At 45.5% G+C, this 19,615-nt stretch overlaps 1 pseudogene; it reads left to right on the forward strand.

The window, feature by feature from the left end:
* Positions 1–10,775: 10,775 nt before the first annotated feature.
* On the forward strand, positions 10,776–19,615 carry LOC129170045 (kelch-like protein 7; annotated as a pseudogene).

Consider the following 19,615-nt stretch of genomic DNA (forward strand, 5'->3'; position numbering starts at 1 on the left):
TTTTAACAACACGTCTGAGTGAAACCTGCCGGTGGGTGTGGCCTCAACCTAACCTGCCAGGTGTGGCGTTCTCTTCAAGTGGGAAGTGGGAGTTTCTGCCCTCTTTTAACATGCAAATCCTTCTCAAACCCAAAGAAGTCACACGAGACCAACGAGAACAGGAAACTTTTTCTTCCAGCAAGGCACACAAAAACACAGTAGTTACTGAGGAACGCATGACTAAAGCACATCAATTTACACCAGTTTCTGAGGAACTCATGAGTAGTGGTGAGGGTTCGGTAGGTTCATTCCTCATTAACTACTGTAACTTGGTGTACCTTATTGCAAAGTGTTCCCAATTTTCATGCCATTCCTGCCTAAAAAGACCCGGTGTATTTACCCACTTATGTGCATTAACGCAGTGATCCCAACCCCGGGCTAATGTTTTATTTTGAAAAGTGGACCGATTCTCTCTGTTACATCTGTCTCACTTGACGCATGTCCATTGTGCGTGTGCTAACTTTCTGTCGCCGCACAGATAGACTTTGATGACTTATTGAGTGCTAATGTGCACATTTGTCTCAAGTTGATTCATGCTAGCACACTGCAACTACCACACACGTCAAACAGCGATGTAATAATCCGTTTGGAAAAACTCCAATGAACGAACCCCCCCTCCCCCGTCCGCGTGACATTTGTGGGAACAAAAGCCGGTCCGTGGGTCAAAAAAGTTTGGGGATCACCGCATCATTAAGCTACTGCCTCTGGCAACTTGAAACGTGAAAAGCAAATGGCTTTAAACAGCTGATGAGGAACCTCTAAGATTCAAAGTACCGGCATGAATGAGTGTTAAGAATGTTGTTCTGCCGGAAAGTTCTCCCTCCAAAACCGGGCTTGCTGACTCATCCTCAGAGTGTTTCTTTTCTGCTTCTTCTTGTCTTGCTCTCATAAGATCGTAATCCAAGACCTTTGAGGACACGTGACCGTGGAGATGTTTGCATCTACTGTGGGACCAGCATTTGTTTTAGGGTAGGGTTGGGTGGCAGGCCCGTAACCGGGGGGGGCGTTCGGGGGGTTCGAACGAACCGCTTGGTTAAAAAAAAAAAAAAAAAGAAAACCTCACGTCTCAGGCCCATTCACACTCGTTATATTTTATACTTACAATAAATAGTAACTATATTTTACCACATCCCCTAACGCGTATCTCTAATCTCTAAACGTGCACGTCATGCATCCATTGCAATTGACAACGGACGTGCGATCATGCACGGCGTGTGATGTCAGACTTCACCATACAGTATACGTCCAGCTTGATGTTGTAATTTTGCCCTTAAGCTTGTAATTTGGAGGAAATAACATTGGGCCTCATTCACGAAACGTTCTTACGCACAAATGTGTTCGTAAAGCCTTCTTACGAAGATTTTTGGCATTCACGAAACGTGTTCTTAACTCACAGTTCTTAGATCTGAGAACAAATTCCACGAGTGCTCAGGAGGACTCTTACGCACAAGCAAAGCTTGCACTTTCAATGCGCAATCGCCCTCATGATGGATTTTGCAACCTGATCCCAAAAAATGTAGTGCAAATAAAATATCCCAACAATTATTTATCATCAAAACAACTAAAATATAGTCCATGGATAAATATATATTCAAATCCAATTCATCCCAAAAAAAAAGAGGAATTTCACAATTAGAATATGTAAATATCGTCCTATTTAAATTGAATAATCCGCAGACCCCACAAGAAGAAATGTACAAGCTAAAGCTCCTGCGAGGAGCGCACCATCGCTACACTCAAGGGAGGCTGGATGTGTTTGGACACTGCAAGTGGAAGGCTGCTCTACAAACCAGAAAAGGTAGGTTTTGTAGTATTTAATATTAGGTTTTAGTTTATTTATGCTTTGGAATGGCAAACATTCTGATTCTTTGTTTGTGAAGGCTGTCATTAATCCAGGAATTCTCCATTGCAAATATCTTTTATTTGGTCAACGGGATAAATAATTGATTCTCTCTGTTGTTGCAGGTGTGCAGGATCATTATGGCCTGCTGCGTCTTGCATAACATCGCAATGAAACGTGGTGTGCCTATTGCGCACGTAGCACCCCCAGATAACGACATGCGCCCCCAGCCACGTCCTGAGCCAGAGCACGGGGCTGCTGTATTAATTAGGCAGCGTCTAATCAAATGTAACCACAGAAAAAATAAATTGTCACACACAAACTATGAATTTTGACTTTATTTTTCCATCATGATTGTGTAAATATTTTCTAGAGTTTCCGAAATGGTTTGGAGTGTCGTAGCAATTTAAGAAAGTGAGTGTGCTATTTGTTGTTAACTGTGTTTTCCGTCCTAGTAGGTCCTCCAAAATCAAATGAAAGAGATACAGGGGTTAAGATAGAAATCAATACAACCGAATTAAAAGTCTAAATTTGAAGTGTGGAATTATAAGAGAACCACCAAGGCCCCAAAGTTTGGGACAGCATAAATGTGAAAGGCATTTACAATGTTAAAATAGCAAAATGTGACTCACCAGCTTCGGAAGATATGAAAAATGAAAAGTCCACATCCGTATCCAGGGCCTGGGTGTTTGGAACCCCACTGACGGATGTCTCCCCGATGATGGCGACCTCCCGTTTCCTCCAGATCCCTCCGGTGCAGTGCAATCTTTCTTTTTGACTCTGATTTTAAGTCAAAACACTTCTTTTTAACCTCTGCGGTGGTGCGTTTCTCCGTGGAAACGGCATTTATGTTTCCTGCAATGGTGCTCCACGCTGACTCTTTTTGGATGGCCTGATGACCGGTGGATACGCGTGAAAATAAGGTGGTCTTGTGTTCGGTCACTCCTTGTAAAAGCACCTCTATTTCAGTAGAATTGAAGTTTTTCTTTCGTTTGTTGTCCAGCTGCTCCTCAGTCTTGTCCTTGCGCTTTGGCATCTTGGCCTCGAGCTGCCTGATGCGCACGGCACATTTTTGACCTTATATAGGAAATAATAGGCGGTGACCTATGCAAATTAGGCCTTACATGCACGTGCATCCCCGTTGGCATTCATCAACCTAAGAACACCGGTGCGAACGATTATCCCTACTTACGAACGTGTCGTGAATGTGGCGCAGTTTCCAACCCGCGCCTTCTTAAGTACACTTCTTAAGAAGACTATTAACTTTTAAGATGTTCGTGAATGAGGCCCAATATTTTTGGGCACCTCCACAGGAATGTTCGCTCTTGTAGACTGCACGGGGTGCCCATGGCTGATGTTATAAGCTGGGAACTTTATCCATGCCAAGCTGGACATCACACAGCTCAAATATATTCTGCAGCACGACGAACCCGCTCTGCTCGGGGAGCCGGTAAATATAAAACAATTTAACAAAATACAGCACACTAAGTCCCCAACTTACGAACAACCGACTTGCGAACACTCGTAGATACGAACACAATCCGACTGGTCTATTTTTTTAATGATTTTTTTTTTAAATTGCCATATTTTGTCATTTAAATTTTTTCGAAATACAAAGGCACCATTTTTGTATTGCGCGCCATTCCGCCGCTACGAATTGTGGGTAGCAGCATCCCTCTCGCGCCATCTTTCTCTGTACCTCGCTGCACTTGTCGCTGATAACATCTCGGAGCACGCCGATTGTACCCCATTTGATACTTTACAGAGACGTTTGTTATCCGTTATCATGGCTTATAAATCGAGTGCAAGTGCAAGTAGTAGTGGCGGGAAACCTCAAGCAATTTCTATGGAAACGAAAGTGGCAATCATCAGGAAGTTGGACGGTGGCGAGAAAATGGCTAATGTAGCGCGTGCTTTTGGTTTGGTTTGGTTTGGTTTAGTTTATTTGAACATGAAGGTTACAATGGAATACATCTCATGAATCATTTGGAGTGAATCGCTCAACCATAAGTACAATTTACAAAGGCAAGGTTGGAATTATGGAACATGTGAAGACTTCTGTACCAATGGCATCCACTAGCATTACAAAGAGGAGAGGCAAATGCATGGGAGAGATGGAAATACCATTCCTCTTCAAAAGGTAAATAACATTTATCATTACATATTATTATATCATTTTTATTATTGTTTTTTTCATTAATTATCCTCATTTAATATTACTACTGCATCCAAAGTCATATTTACATACATACACATATACTGTATATGAATACACGTACATGTAGTACCTATATCATTGGTAATATTCATTTTGTTTCGACTTAAGAATGATTCCACTTAAGAACGGTCGTCTGGAACCAATTGTATTCGTTAGTTGGGGACTTAGTGTATAAGATGGGGGGTGGCGGGACTCACCCTAAGAGATCGGGTGAGGAGCTCGGTCATCTGGGAGGAGCTCAGAGTAAAGCCGCTGCTCCTTCAGAGGAGCCAGCTGAGGTGGCTTGGGCATCTAGTCCGGATGCCTCCCGGACGCCTCCCTGGTGAGGTGTTTCGGGCATGCCCAGCCGCGGAAGACCTAGGACACGCTGGAGGGATTATGTCTCACAGCTGGCCTGGGAACGCCTTGGTGTCCTCCCGGTGGAGCTGGAGGAGGTTGTCGGGGACCGGGAAGTCAGGGCTTCCCTACTAAGACTGCTGCCCCTGCGACCCGGACCCGGATAAGCGGAGGAAAATGGAATGGAATGGAACAGTATAAGATACACACTATCAGAAATAGGATGAGCAGTTCTTAATAGCTTGTGTACCACTTGTCTTCACTACGGTCATGAGTATGCTGGAGCCTATCCCAGCTGTACACTCTCAACAGGTCACCTCGAATGACAAAATCATGAAACGATACAAACCTGCTGTATCCTCTCCTTTCAGGTTTTTGATGCTGCAATCCGGTGGCTGCAGTACGACATGCCAAACAGAAAGCAGCAAGTGGTGGAGGTGATGGGATGTGTCCGCCTCCCACTCATCTTCAGAACCATCCTGTACCAGATGGCACTGGGTGAGGACCTCACTAAGGATACTGCACAGTACCTACAGATGCTCATCAGTACATAGAAGCACACAAACACACAATGTACACTGACGAAGCACATGTATCACAATTACACATGATGAGAGCTGTATCGAAACGTTTGCTGCTATTATTGTGGTTGTACAGAGCCTGACAAAAGTCTTGTTGCTCATCCAGGTTGTAGGAACAATACATATTAACTCCACTCCAGAAATAGCTTATATAAAAAGGCAAAAGCCACTAGATTATGATTATTAATCTGTTCTCTAGGGGAGCTGAGTGAGGGGCGGACAGGAAGTGGCGTCTGAGGTTCTGAGTTGAGTTTTAGCATAGCATGGTTTAAGGCCGCAACAGTAGCCTGTGTTTTTATTAGGGATTATTGCAACTGTTGAGATAATGCAACTCTGCAATAAAAGCATGTTTAAGGGCAAGCTTGTGTGTTTCACCGAACATTACAGTCACATTACTGACACCTAGTGACCAGTGTAGAATACTGTTTTTTTTGTTTTTGTTTTGAATGACTTCTATTTGTATTTTAGTTCATTTAGCCATTTTATGCTTGAAAATGCTGATTTTAGCGTCCACTTCAGAAATTTTGTATTGTATTTGTATTTTGTATTTGTACTTTATTTATCCCACAGCAGGGAAATTCACTTGTTACAGCAGCAAGCAAGATACGCAAGTAAAGAATACATAGTGACTACAACATGGTTCAGGTGGTGCAGGTGTTGTAGAGCCTGACAGCGGTCGGTATGAAGGACCTGCGGAACCTCTCCTTCTTACACCGTGGGTGTAACAGTCTGCTGCTGAAGGAGCTGCTAAGGGAACCCACAGTGTCATGTAGAGGGTGAGAGGTGTTGTCCATGATGGATGTCAGCTTAGCCAACATCCTTCTCTCCCCAACTTCCTCCACGGAGTCCAGAGGACCGTCCAAGACAGAGCTCGCTCTCCTGATCAGCCTATTGATCCTGCTCCTGTCTCTGTCCGTGCTGCCCCCTCTCCAGCAGACTACAGCATAGAAGATGGCTGAGGCCACCACAGAGTCATAAAAGGTCCGTAAAAGAGTCCTGCACACACCAAAGGACCTCAGTCTCCTCAGCAGGTGGAGGCGACTCTGGCCCTTCTTGTAGAGGGCGTGGGTGTTGACGGACCAGTCCAGTTTGTTGTTAAGGTGAACACCCAGGAATGGCCTGTGATGCTCTGCAGGCCTCTCCAGACTTCCCTGGCATTATTCTGCTCCAGCCGCTTCTCCAGTTTCCTCCTGTAGCAGTCCTTCCCCTTCCTGATCTTATGCCGGAGTTCCCTCTGGACTCTGCACAGCTCCTCCATGTCCCCCGAGTTGAAGACCCTCTTCTTCTTATTCAGCAGGGCCTTAATCTCAGAGGTCACCCAGGGTTTGTTGTTGGGAAAACACCGCACCAACTTGGAGGGCACAGTGTTCTCCACACAGAAATTGATATAGTCTGTGATGCAGTGAGTCATGCTGTCAACGTCACTGCCATGGGGACTACAGAGCGCTTCCCAGTCTATTGTCTGGAAGCAGTCTCAGAGCCTAGCACTGCTCTCCTCAGACCACTGCTTCACAGGCCTCTTCACAGGGGGTTGTCTATTCACTACTGGAGTGTAGTCTGTGACGAGATGGACGAGGTTGTGATCAGAACGACCCAGCGTGGGGAGGGGGGATGAGGTGTATGCATCCTTGATATTTGCATACAGGAGGTCCAAAGTTTTATTGTCTCTAGCAGCGACTGCTGAGGGGGTCGTAAATTAATTACTTTGTCCGGAATTCAAGGTAATACTTAAAACCATGATACAGTAAAGCTGTGAAATTTGAAGCGTGAAATGGCGAGGGACTACTGTACTAAACTGTCACATGGGGCAACACCCTCTGCCAGCCTTGAATTTGTGACATACTCACCCAAATATAAGACGACCCTAAACATAAAACTCCTTTTTGAAGATGAAATTAATCATTTTGACTATGTGTAAAAAAAAAAAAAAAAAGCTACATTTCATAATCGCTATTATACAGCAATGAAGTAAATCAGTGAGGCACATGAGGTCGACCTTTAGCAACAAAACTATAGCTAAACAATTATTCCCGTGCAATTCTGTCAGATTCACTCGGTCATATCATGTTTTAGCTGCTTGACAGCTGTTTATGACACTGCATTAACCTTAAAGTCATGTTTTAAAGCATGACTTAGAAATTCTTTGAAGTTGTTGCAGATGTTCTCGCAACTTATTTCATTCCAGTCGCTACATCGCGGATCGAATATCGCTCGTCCTGTTGCAGTTTTGCCCAAAAATTAATAAATGATTGGTTGACTATAGCCCATTATTAGTCAAGGAATATTGAAATACACGTTAAATGTAGTATTCTGACCACTAGGCATCAGTAATGACACAAACATTGACAAGACATGACATTACGTCACATTACCGTCACACTCCATGGCACGTCCGACATAAGAGTGAAAAGAAGTTCTCCTCCTATTCTGCTTATTTTGTCTTCCTTTCCCACTCCATTTGAAACCCCTTCTTAACTTTAGAATAAATAAATTGGAGGCTAACTAGTTGTCTTGCTAGCATGCTATGCAGCCGTGGCTGTCTCTTGTGTCCCCGCAGTGATACCATAGCCATACGCATTAGCAACATGGTGTAAACAAAGAATAATAGGAGTGAAAAGGCAAATATAGCGATGTTATTTCATGTCTACATGGCTGTAATAATGGTTTAAAAAACATACAAACATGTTTTCTTTGCTCTCCAAAAATATTCCATTTATTAACATTTAATTCTATTTTGAAATTCAATGACCACGGTCGGGTATGGAACCCATTAACCACAATAAACGAGCGACGACTGTAACCTGGATAATCAGGGGATTGTATGCAGAATGCGGGTGCCAGCAACTCATACAGTGGTTTGTACAGAAAAATATAAGGTTTTAAATATTATTTCCATATAGTAGTGTAATAACTACTATATTTTATTAATCATTTATTAATGTACTTTTCAGAATATGCCAAGGGTCAATAAATGACCTGGGCGGCGAAAATGGCCCCCGCGCAGTAGTTTGGACACCCCTGGTCTAAAAAAGATCAAAATGCGGTACCTGAAATGAACTTACTATGAGAGGCAGCGTTCAGGCAATGGTAGCAATAATAGCTGATTCAGACACAGTGCATTCCAGAGGCAGGCCTGCCATTGGCTGAAACTGTGAGCCGCGTTGTCGAGCCAGCCAACGGAGAAAGCCGCGCTCTACAGGCCAGTTAAGCTGTGGGACTAGAATTGTGCACAACATTGATACAGTCAGGGACGGATATTTCCTCAGGTTTTTATTATGATACTGCTGTACAGAAGATATGCATTGGGGGGTGGGGCGCTACATTTATCACGCAGCATTGGTAGTGGGTGGCTCCACTCAGGTCTACCCAGACCAGTTCTCCATATACCATTCCAAGGACCAAGGCTTGGAGCTGGGGCTGTGAAGGCTTGGGTACAGCCTCCTGCAGCCAGAAGCTAGTTACTGCTACAGCCAGCTTCAAGTTGGGGGGGGGGAGCAGTAGCCATTGCAGACTGACTGACGCCTAACACTTCGGAAAGGGCATTCACACGAACCTTTGCAGGTGCCTGGATAGTTGGAAGCAGTTAAACCGTGTCAATCCTCAAGAAATATAGTAGTTAGAAAAAGGTCATGTGTTGGGACAAAATCTAAGATGGATGTTTTGGAATGGTCCTCGCAGAGCCAACACCTAACCCCAATTGAAACCAATCCATGACTTTACCCACTGCAGGTTGGCAAGACAAAGACACAGAGATGGGAAGGACGTGCAGCAGGTTAGGGTGATTAAGGATAGGGATGGAAGTCTATTGACAAGTGCCAGTAGTGTGATGGGAAGATGGAAAGAGTACTTTGAAGAGCTGATGAATGTGGAAAATGAGAGAACATAGACTAGAAGAGGTGAGTTTTGTGGACCAGGAAGTAGCAAAGATTAGTCAGGATGAAGTGAGGAGGGCACTGAAGAGGATGAAGAGTGGAAAGGTCGTCGGTCCTGATGATATACCTGTAGAGGTTTGGAAGTGTCTAGGAGAGGTGGCAGTAGAGTTTCTGACTTGGTTGTTCAACAGGATCTTAGATCATGAAAAGATGCCTGAGGAATGGAGGAGAAGTGTGCTGGTGCCCATTTTGAAGAACAAGGGAGATGTGCAGAGCTGTGGCAACTACAGAGGAATAAAGCTGATGACCCATATAATGAGGTTATGGGAAAGAGTAGTTGAAGCTAGACTAAGGGCAGAAGTGAGCATTTGTGAGCAGCAGTATGGTTTCATGCCAAAAAAGAGTACTGCAGAGGCAGTATTTGCTTTGAGGATGTTGATAGAGAAGTACAGAGAAGGCCAGACGGAGCTGCATTGTGTTTTTGTAGATCGGGAGAAAGCTTATGACAGGGTGCCCAGAGAGGAACTGTGCTATTGTATGAGGAAGTCTGGAGTGGCAGAAAAGTATGTTAGAGCGGTACAGGACATGTATGAGGACTGGAAGACAGTGGTGAGGTGTGCTGTAGGTGTGACAGAGGAGTTCAAGGTGGACTGCATCAGGGATCAGCTCTGAGCCCCTTCTTGTTCGCTATGGTGATGGACAGACTGACAGACGAGGTTAGACAGGAATCTCCATGGACTATGATGTTTGCAGATGACATTGTGATCTGCAGTGAGAGCAGGGAACAGGTGGAGGAGAAGCTAGAGAGGTGGAGGTTTGCCCTGGAAAGGAGAGGAATGAAGGTTAGCCGCAGTAAGACAGAGTACATGTGTGTGAATGAGAGGAACCCAAATGGAAGAGTGAGGTTGCAGGGAGAAGAGATCAAGAAGGTGGAGTATTTTTAAGTACTTAGGGTCAACAGTCCAGAGCAATGCAGAGTGTGGAAAAGAGGTGAAGAAGCGTGTACAGGCAGGATGGTACGGGTGGAGAAACGTGTCAGGTGTGATGTGTGATAGAAGAGTTTCAGCTAAAATGAAAGGAAAGGTGTACAAAACTGTGGTGAGACCAGCGATGTTGTTTGGTCTAGAGACAGTGTCAATGAGGAAAAGACAGGAGACAGAGCTGGAGGTAGCAGAGATGAAGATGCTGAGGTTCTCTCTGGGAGTGACCAGGAAGGATAGGATCAGAAATGAGTACATCAGAGGCACAGCAGATGTTAGAGGTTTTGGAGATGAAGTCAGAGAGGCCAGACTGAGATGGTTTGGACATGTCCAGAGGAGGGATAGGGAATATATACTGTAGGATGCTGATGCTGAAGGATGCTGAGTTTGGAACTGCCAGGCAGGAGGCCTAGAGGAAGACCAAAGAGGAGGTTTATGGATGTAGTGAAAGAGGATGCATATTTCTCATATTTACCTGGCCGAGTGTATCCAGGTGTAAATGTGATTTGAGCAGCAGCGCCTCCACTTGGTTTTTCTTCAAGTTGAGGTTAAGTCGATCAAACTCCTCCAGACTTGTGTCTGCAGGCTGGTTGCGCTGGCAGCTTGATCAATGCTAAATCCTTCATTTCCAGTCTGTTGAGTGGCTTGGAGTCTCGCACGAGCTTGGCCCACTCGACCTCTGCCACCTCTGATTGTCTTGAACAGAAACCCCTTGCTTCCCCTTGAGGAGTAATATCCCATATATGGCCTGATGTATAGCTCTTGTGTCAGCGTTGTGGGTTGAAGGCGTTACTGTATTTCAAAGACGCCCCTTTGTTTTTTATGTTGAAATGGTAACGCTTAGTGCCTTTCATCTCAAAAAACGAGGCTTAGCAGTCAAGAAAGATAGGAGACTGTGAGCGGCAGGACACTCCGGTCACTACAGGCAGTTAAAACGCACCGATAGCTTGCATCTGCCTGACAGGACAAGCTTTGTCTTCTCCAGAAATGGCTTCGAGGCCCAAGAAGTGGAGTAACAACAAATGTAAAAAGTTGTCCGTCATCATGAAAGTCATGAACAGCCTACGAAAACAGGTAGGGAAAGGCTTTAGTGGCTATAGTGGCTAATGTGCGAGCGAGTCCTCTGTCTTTTGTAGTTATGACACGTCTGTGTTGCAGGGCACTCTGTGTGATGTGTTGCTGGTGGTACAAGGGAAACAGTTTCCTGCACACAGAGTAGTGCTGGCAGCTGCCAGCCAATACTTCAACCTCATGTTCACCAGTACGTTCCCACATTTGCCTGCAGACACCTTCATAATTGATGTTGTTGATAACCACAAAGATTGAGTAAATACTGAGGAGTGTCTTCACTGGATGATACAAATATGTACATTTTTTGACAATGTGCAATAATTTGGCATTTGCTTTGGCTGTTAGGGCCCAAGCACCGAGGGATAGCGAAACAGCAGTGATTATTCTGATTGTTCTCCACATTTTCTCACATTTTTGATGGCCTTAACATGCATGAAAACTCAACAAAGTTGGCAAGTAGTTGCACGTGCGACTGGACATGCTGAAAGTGTGATATTTCAGCAGTCTTGAACGCACGCTGCAAAAAATTTTAAATTGGTGGAGACATTTTATCATGGCAAGATGCACAAAAAAAGCTTTGAAAGCAAACTGGAAGTCGGCCATTTTGTTTTGGACTGTTTTGCACTTTGATGAACTCCTCCTCTGGACTTGGATCAAATGAGGCCAATCAAAACCATCCATCCATCCATCCATTTTCTATACCGCTTCATCCTCATTAGGGCCACGGGGGCATGCTGGAGCCTATCCCAGCTGACTTTGGGTGACAGGCGGGGTACACCCTGGACTGGTCGCCAATCAAAACCACGGATACTAAACAGATGGGCGGTGGTGAATTGCACAACATTTTAGGCTGTCCCATAAAATGCGGGAGGAGCCTTGGAGGACTTGCTTTTATGGGAGGAGCCTTGGAGGACTTGCTAAGCAACAAGAAAGCAGAAACAATTTCGCTCCACGACGTCAGACTTCTATAGTACTTCAGTGTTTCGCTGACACAGATAGATTTGGCGCAACCTGTTCATCCTCCCTCACAAACACATTATAATGGCACCCTTATGTGGCTGTAGCTTGTCGTTCCAACTCCGTACAGTAGGTGGCATCGTAACTGCGTCTCAACACACCTCATACATACCTGGCCTGCAAGAGATGTATAAAGATGTAGATCAGTGTCTCAGTTAGCATGTATATTCAGACTAAATGTTGTGGCTGGTGAAAAAACTATTGTCAGCATCCCCCCCCAAAAAAAGCTAAACTATTTTCATTTTCCTTTTGCTTCCAGACGGCATGATGGAGTCCACGTCCCATGAAGTGGAACTCAGGGGTGCTGAGCCCGAGGTCATTGAACTGCTGTTAGAATTTATCTACACGGCTCGGTAAGAAAAAAAAAAAACACGAAACATGTCCTGCGGAACGGTCAATGTGAGAAATGCATTAAATGTTTTAGCACAGACACAACTTTGTTGATCTCTGTACACCAAACAACCTTCCTGCGGACACCGTGATTGTTATTCTTATTGTGTCAACATCATGCAGTCACGTTATTGCATAATTCCATCTGGTTATCAAACTGCCTCTTTTGCCACCACCGCTTGCCGTTTATGGTAGTCTTACACAACCACAAAAAAATCTCATACGTAGACCAAAGATGAATTTGAAAGCATATTTTTGTTGAAAATGTTGCTTGAACTCCAAATTGTACCGATTTTTGTGTGTTGGACCTTGGAAGGTTCACTATATTTACTTGGCAGACTGTATTAATCTCAGCTGCAAATCACTGCCTTATGGTGGTGGAGGGGTTTGAGTGCCTCAGTGATCCTAGGAGCTATGTTGTCTGGGGCTATATGCCCCTCGTAGGGTCTCCCAAGGCAAACAGACCTCACTACGCCCGGACACGGAACACCGGGGCCTCATCCTGGAGTCGGATTGGGAGTGAGGTCTTGCTTCGGGATCTTGTGAGGGAAGGCTGGAGACAAGTGACCGACGAGCGAATCGACACAGCGTCCACTGTAATGCGGTCAACGGACCGTCGTGGTGAATACAAAGCTGAGCGGGAAGGCAAAGCTCTTTATTTACTGGTCGATATCCGCTGCTACCGACTCCTGGACGCCAACTTGGCAAGGTGTTGCGGGCATGTCCTACTGGGAGGAGGCCCCAGGGTAGACTGAGGACATACTGGAGGCACTATGTCTCACTGCTGGCCCGGGAATGCCTTGGTGTTCCCCTGGTGGAACTGGAAGAAGTGGCTGGAGCCCGGGAAGCCTGGGCTTTCCTTCTTCAGACTACTGCCCCCGTGACCCGGACACCAATAAACAGATTAATCTTCGACATATATTGTACTACTCGGACAACTTGGTCAAGATGGAATTCACAAATCATGGAGGAAGTACAGAATAGCTTAGGCAAACTTTGTACAACATGCAACTGTCTTGTTTTGTGATTTTTTTGTTATTTGTGTTTGCCAGAATTCCTATAAATATGAGTAATGTCCAGTCTCTGCTGGGTGCTGCCAACCAATACCTTCTTGAGCCTGTAAAGGAAATGTGTGCAGACTTTCTTGAAAGACAGATTAATGCTACAAACTGCTTTGGTGAGAACTCAAATTGAGAAATATTAAAAATGATTATGATAAATACATTGTTCTGTATGGATGGGTCTAAGGTTCTATATTTTTGGGCACCACAGGAATCCTCGCTCTTGCAGACTGCATGGGGTGTCCATGGCTGAAGTTAGAAGCTGGGAACTTTATCCATGCCCATTTCACTGATTTCTACAAAATGGATGAATTCTTACAGATGGACATCACACAGCTCAAATATATTCTGCAGCACAACAACCCTGCTCTGCTAATGGAGATGGTAAATATAAAACAATTTAATAAAATACAGTATAAGATAGGGGGTGGCGGGACTCACCCTAAGAGATCGGGTGAGGAGCTCGGTCATCCGGGAGGAGCTCAGAGTAGAGCGGCTCCTCCTTCACATCGAGAGGAGCCAGCTGAGGTGGCTCGGGCATCTAGTCCGGATGCCTCCCGGACGCCTCCCTGGTGAGGTGTTTCGGGCATGCCCAGCCGGGAGAAGGCCCCGGGGAAGACCTAGGACACGCTGGAGGGATTATGTCTCACGGCTGGCCTGGGAACGCCTTGGTGTCCTCCCGGTGGAGCTGGAGGAGGTGGTCGGGGACCGGGAAGTCTGGGCTTCCCTACTAAGACTGGTGCCCCCGCGACCCGGACCCGGATAAGCGGAGGAAAATGGAATGGAATGGAACAGTATAAGATACACACTATCAGAAATAGGATGAGCAGTTCTTAATAGCTTGTGTACCACTTGTCTTCACTACGGTCGTGAGTATGCTGGAGCCTATCCCAGCTGTACACTCTCAACAGGTCACCTCGAATGACAAAATCATGAAACGATACAAACCTGCTGTATCCTCTCCTTTCAGGTTTTTGATGCTGCAATCCGGTGGCTGCAGTACGACATGCCAAACAGAAAGCAGCAAGTGGTGGAGGTGATGGGATGTGTCCGCCTCCCACTCATCTTCAGAACCATCCTGTACCAGATGGCACTGGGTGAGGACCTCACTAAGGATACTGCACAGTACCTACAGATGCTCATCAGTACATAGAAGCACACAAACACACAATGTACACTGACGAAGCACATGTATCACAATTACACATGATGAGAGCTGTATCGAAACGTTTGCTGCTATTATTGTGGTTGTACAGAGCCTGACAAAAGTCTTGTTGCTCATCCAGGTTGTAGGAACAATACATATTAACTCCACTCCAGAAATAGCTTATATAAAAAGCCACTAAATCACATGTGTCAAACTTGTGCCATGGAGGGCCGAGACGCTGCAGGTTTTCTCTCCAACCAGTTTCATTAAAATCACCTGCTTTAGTGACCGGCTGGAAAGAAAACCTGCAGTGTCTCGGCCCTCCATGGCACGAGTTTGACACTCCTGCTCTAGATTATGCTTATTATAGCAAAATAAAGTTTTGTATTACTCATTGAATTATCATTGAATTGGGACAAAATGGTCAGATTGTGCTTGGACAAAAGTCTTTGTCGCTTGTTGCACAACGTACAGATTTAATCAAGATTCTTTGGGTTCATCTTCCAAGCCTCCTCCTTCATCAAACCCCAAACATGCTCAGTTATGTTCATGTCTGGTGACTCTGCTGGCCTTATGCAGTATTTGAGGCAATTGGGATGCAGTTTAATGAATGAGTCATTACAAAAATGAACCTTGTGCCTTTTTTCTACTGTCCATCCTTTCTGCAAGCTGTGCACTTTGGTAAATGCAACACGATTGTTGAGTTGAGTGAGTTGTCTTTAAATTCTTGCTGCCCATATCACAAGAAAGGGCAAATCCTTCAGCAGGGTGGCGCTCCATTTCGTACTTCTGCCTCCGCATCAAAGTTCCTGATAGTCGATATGAGTTAGGGGAGTCACACACAATGTTTTTTATTCCTACCAAGGCACCGTTTGTTCTGATGTTTGTGTTCTCAAAGGAAAATATCATTTCTACTGTACATTATTTTGGTATGCGACAAGACCTTTGTCCAAGCACAAACTGACTTTTCGGTCCCAATGAAATACAAACTCAATGAATGATACAAGACTTTCCATCCATCCATCCATCCATCCATCCAATTTCTATACCGCTTCTCCTCTTTAGGGTCGTGGGGGCATGCTGGGGCCTATCCCAGCTGACTTCGGGTGACAGGCGCGGTACACCCTGGACTGATCACCAGCCAATCGCTTTATTTTGCTATAATAAGCAAAGTCTAGATCAGGGGTCACCAACGTGGTGCCTGCGGGCACCAGGTAGCCCCCCACGACCACGCGAGGTGCCCGCAAGCCTGCTTTTCATTCAGGTTTTCAGTTAATAATGAAAGAACAGTAGAAAGAAATGCATTCTGAAATACAAAATGTGAGTTGTGGACACCAGCATTTTGTTAATGTTCTGGTAAAACAAGCATATTCGCTTTGTTTGGGTTTAAAATAAGCTCTGAAAATGTTACAAAAATGAGTAGCTCTTGGCCATTTTCATTTTGTAAAAGTAGCTCTCACAAGGAAAAACGTTGGTGACCGCTGGTCTAGAGGCTTTTACCTTTCATGTAAGCTATATCCGAATCCAAAGGAGCAACTACAAGTGAAGCTCTTTTGTTCCTACAGCTCGGATAAGTGACAAGACTTGTGTCAGGCACTGTATAGTGGTGTTAAGACTCGTCTAGCTAAACGAGGGAACCAAAATATTAGAAACACCTGTAATGTTATGGCCGGTCTGTGTATGTGCCCCCTCTATTTGAAATGGGACATGTGTACAAATCATTGTGTAAATTGCTGGCATCAACATTGTTCAAGCACGAATAAAGACAGACTTGCCAACCTTGAAGAAATGTAAGTCTAGTAAAGTGCCCTCTGCGTACCCCCCATGCTCGACCCAATGCCCCAACACATCGCCAGCCCCACTATTTCAGAGGAAATGTCAGAACAATTGGAACATGTATGAATATAAACCCCAATTGATGGCATTCATTTTGACTGCTTTTCCAGTGCACACATTGATTCCACCATTATGAGTTTGCTTTATGAATTTGTCTTTGTCCCAGGTGCAATACGCTATTACCTGCTGCCCCCGAAATACCCTGAGTGTTTGGGAGTCGTCCCCCAATGGAACAGCCAACCACGACATGTGATGTGTCTTTACAGAATTGCTGTGTTTGGAGGCTCGCAGCCGCTATCCTGCCGCTACTTTAAGTATAAGGTATACAAAGCACAGCTGCCAACATGTACACATTTTTCATAGTCTGCACGCATTTAGATTAGATTAGATTAGATTGTACTTTATTAATCCCACAGCGGGGAAATTCGCTTGTTACAGCAGCAAGCAAGATACACAAAGGAATACAGAAATAAGATCAGATAAAAAAATAGGTATAAAAGATATAAAAAGTCCTTATTTCCCAAGAAATAAAAATATAATTCTGTTATGAACAGTACTGTAATGTAAACATTAAGCGAGATAAAAATAATACAATGTAAGTAACCAATACTAAAAATACAGTTACAGAGGGGGGTAAAGTGACCTAGTGACTACAACATGATTCAGGTGGTGCAGGTGTTGTAGAGCCTGACAGCGGTCGGTATGAAGGACCTGCGGAACCTCTCCTCCTTACACCGTGGGTGTAACAGTCTGCTGCTGAAGGAGCCGCTGAGGGAACCCACAGTGTCATGTAGCGGGTGAGAGATACCAGCTTAGCCAACATCCTTCTCTTCCCCACTTCCTCCATGGAATCCAGAGGACAGTCCAGGAAAGAGCAGGCTCTCCTGATCAGTCTATTGATCCTGCTCCTGTCCCAGTTCGTGCTGCCCCCTCTCCAGCAGACCACAGCATAGAAGATGGCTGAGGCCACCACAGAGTCATAAAAGGTCTGTAGGAGAGTCCTGCACACACCGAAGGACCTCAGTCTCCTCAGGAGGTGGAAGCGACTCTGGCCCTTCTTGCAGAGGGCGTGGGTGTTGACGGACCTTGATCCTTAATTATGCTTCTACGCGTTGTTGCTCTCTTGGTACGCAGTTTGTTGCATTCAGTTTTTGTCAGAAAGCCGATTCGCCTAACACTCTAGAGTTGAGCCTGAATTACGTAGTGTGCTTGAAGCATCGACACCAGATCATAAAATGTCTTGAAGGTTGGTAGGTCTGACGGGGGTCAAATGTCAGCCTTTGTTTTCATGCAGGACTCCCAATGGGCAAATATCCGCTGCCCCTTTGTGAGGTGTCGGGATGCCACAGCAGTCTTTTGGAACAACGTGGTTTACATAATGGGCGGCTTGCAGAGTTTCCAGATTAGAAGTATGGACTGCTACAACGTCCTGGAGGACAGCTGGAGTTCCAAGATAGGTCCTTCCACACCTCGGGATAGCATGGCTGCCTGTGCTGTCAATGACAAGATCTACGTATCAGGAGGGGCAGATGTGGGTAAGCATGGGATGTAGGGTTGTAGGAATGAGTTGGATAAGTATGACATAAAGAGTCATAATGTTATGAATGTGTGTGTGTGTCTGAAGGTGGGACAGCCCTGGACATTTTTGAGTGCTACGACATAAGAACCGAGACATGGGAAACAAAGAGCAGAATGGAGATAGATCGCTGCTGCCATGGCTCAGTGGAGGCCAATGGACTCATTTATGTTTGTGGAGGAGCTTTGTGCAAGAACCCTTACAGATTTCTCAAAAGCTGTGAGGTGTTTGATCCCAGCACACAAGAGTGAGTGACTTAACTGTACACTGGTGATCCTGTTTTTCCATCTTTTCCATCCATCTGCTTCCGCTTATACGAGGTCAGGTCACGGGGGGCAGCAGCCTAAGCAGGGAAACCCAGACTCCCCTCTCCCCGGCTACGTCACCCAGCTCCTCCCGGTGGATCCCGTAATGTTCCGAAGTTAGTTGAGAGACCTAGTCTCTGCAACGTGTCCTGGGTCGTCCCCGAGGCCTCCTACAGGTCGGACGTGCCCTGAACACCTCCCCAGGGAGGCGTTTGGGAGGCATCATGACCAGATGCCTAAGCCACCTCATCTCACCTTGCCTCTAAGGGAGAGCCCAGCCACCCTATGTAGAAAACTCATTTCGGCCACTTGTACCCGTGATCTTGTCCTTTAGTGACCCAAACCTCATGGCCATATGTGATAGTAGGACCGGTAAATTGAGAGCTTTGCCTTTCGTCTCAGCTCCCTCTTCACCACAACGGACCGATGCAGAATCCGCATCACTGCAGATGCTGCACCAATCTGCCTCTCAAGCTCTCTTTCCATCCTTCCCTCACTCGTGAACAAGACCCACAGGTAAGGGCAGCCCTGGTGTCTAACCCACTTCTTGCTGGCAATTTCAACCAAACTCTTGAAACGGGCCATACAGGGAATGAACCGCCTGAATTAGGTAGTCCGGTACCCCATATTCCTGGAGTACTCTCCACATAATTCCTCAAGGAACACAGGGGAATGCCTTCTCAAAATCCACAAGTTTTTGCATCTTTTATCTCCCTCAATTCCTCCTCAGATGGCGTCGGCTGCCTGACATGAGAGAGGCCAGGATGAACCACGGGTTGGCTGTGGTCAACAACAGAATCTATGCTCTCGGAGGACAGGGATACTCAGGTGACTATAAAAGGAATAGGAATGAAAAGGTCTGTCTTTGTGCACTGCAGTAACGCACCGCTTGTTCCTAGGTGGGCTGGACTCAGTGGAGTACTATGACATTGCCGGTAATGAGTGGCACAGAGCCGCACAGATACCATGGCGCGGCTTATCTATTAGGTGTGGCGTGGTGGGGGACGTCATCTACGTGCTGGCGGGGATTAAAGAAGTTCCCAGCTCAGACATGTAATGGAGTACCACACAGACTCTAACAGGTTTGTACATCAAAATGAAGCTCTTGTCACTTTGGTACAGGAACCCCTCGTTATCGCTGTTACTTGGTTGCGCACCCGACTGTGATAAGTGAATTTTTGCAAAGTAGGAGTCCTTATTTGTAAATGGAATACTTTTGTAGTTAGAGCATAGAAGTAATGAACTGGAGTAGTGAAGTGGACGCTAGTATCACGTTTTGAAGTCTTATGCAGCGATCGTCTTTGGAGCTGTACATTTCATCAAGTAGGGGAGCGTCTTGCATCTCA

The sequence above is a fragment of the Dunckerocampus dactyliophorus genome, chromosome 17 (assembly GCF_027744805.1).
Source record: "Dunckerocampus dactyliophorus isolate RoL2022-P2 chromosome 17, RoL_Ddac_1.1, whole genome shotgun sequence".
In the NCBI taxonomy this organism is placed as follows: Eukaryota; Metazoa; Chordata; class Actinopteri; order Syngnathiformes; family Syngnathidae; genus Dunckerocampus; species Dunckerocampus dactyliophorus.